Raw genomic sequence first — 1,730 nt, forward strand, 5'->3', positions numbered from 1 at the left:
AACCATCCATTCTACTGGATATAAGGGAGTAATTGTTTATTTTTCTAACCATATTGGTTGTATTGTGAGTACATATATATATATTTAGAAATTTTTACCTTTTACAAACACATAACTATTTAGAGATTAAATTACAGGACAACTGGTTGCTTTAAAATCAATAGGCTGCATGTATGTAAAGAAGAAACAAATTGGGTGGGGCGCCTGTGGCTCAAAAGGGTAGGGCGCCGGTCCCATATGCTGGAGGTGGAGGTGGCAAGTGCAAACCCAACCTTGGTCAAAAACTGCAACAACAACAAAAAAAGAATATAAGAAGAAACAAATGTATTCATGAGTACATGCTGCATGATGGGGACATGAAGACATATTATACTATTTCTTTATTTTAATGCATTTTTCCTTTTTATTTATTTTTTTGAGACAGAGCCTGCCAAAGAACAATGATGGCTGCAACTAAAAAAAAAAAAAATAGCCAGGTGTTGTGGCGGGTGCCTGTGGTCCCAGCTACTTGGGAGGCTGAGGCAGGAGACTCACTTGAGCCCAGGAGTTGGAGGTTGCTGTGAGCTGTATGCCATGGCACTCTACCCAAGCAGACAGCTTGAGGCTCTGTCTCAAAAAAAATTTTTTTTCTCACTTCGCCACCTTTGGTAGAGTGCTGTGGCATCATAGCTCACAGCAACCTCGAACTCTTCAGCTCAAGCAATTCTCTTGCCTCAGCCTCCTGAGTAGCTAGGACTACAGACCCCTCCTTCCCACCACAACACCCAGCCATGCACAGTGACTCACGCCTGTAATCCTAGCACTTTGGGAAGCTGAGGTGGGTGGATTGCTTGAGCTCACAGGTTCGAGACCAGTCTGAGCCAGAGTGAGACTTCCAAAGAAAAAGAAAGAAAGAAAAAAAAGAGTGAGACCTCATTCTAAAAATAGGAATTTTTTAAGAATGTGATTAATATTTAAATCAGCCAACTTCTCACACCTGTAATCCTAGCACTCTGGGAGGCCAAGGCAGGTGGATTGCTTGAGCTCATGAGTTTGAGACTAGCCTGAGCAAAAAAGCCAGACCCCCGTCTCTACTAAAAGTAGAAAAACTGAGGCAAGAGGATTGCTTGAGCCCAAGTTGGAGGTTGCTGTGAGCTTGATGCCATGGCACTCTACCCAGGACAACTGCTTGAGACTCTGTCTCAAAAAAAGCAAAAAATCAGCAAACTAGAGTAAAAGAGATCACCCTCTGTAATATGGGTGGGTCTCATCTAATCAGGTGAAGAACTTAAAAGAAGCCTAGGATTTCCCCTGAAGAGGAAGGAATTCTGCTTTCAGACTGTCTTAGAACTCAAGTCTGCAACATCAACACTTGCTGGAATTTCCAACCTGCTGACAATAGTCTCTTTTGGAAGAGCAGGATGCCTCTGTCCAGGAATAAAGGGGTACCCGGTGGAGATCTCTTTACTCCCCCCATCCCACCCTTGTCCCAGGATATAGAAGCCTGGGTTTTCTACATAAAGTCTGGACTGAGAGTGGCTGGGTGCCAGAGCTGCAGGGGGACCTGAAAGAACAGATCCCTGGAAACCCCATACCCAGATGTGGAACCTCAGGGGCAGAGGGCACTAACCCCCACTGCCTCACTGTGTCATCCCCAGAAGGGATCCCAAACCTACTTTCACCTAATCTCTAATCGGAGTAGCCCATGATTAACATTTTTCTTTCCACTTTAGAAATGAGAGAGGGGGCTC

This window comes from Otolemur garnettii, unplaced genomic scaffold, assembly GCF_000181295.1.
Source record: "Otolemur garnettii isolate 467f Iridium unplaced genomic scaffold, OtoGar3 scaffold00044, whole genome shotgun sequence".
Lineage (NCBI taxonomy): Eukaryota > Metazoa > Chordata > Mammalia > Primates > Galagidae > Otolemur > Otolemur garnettii.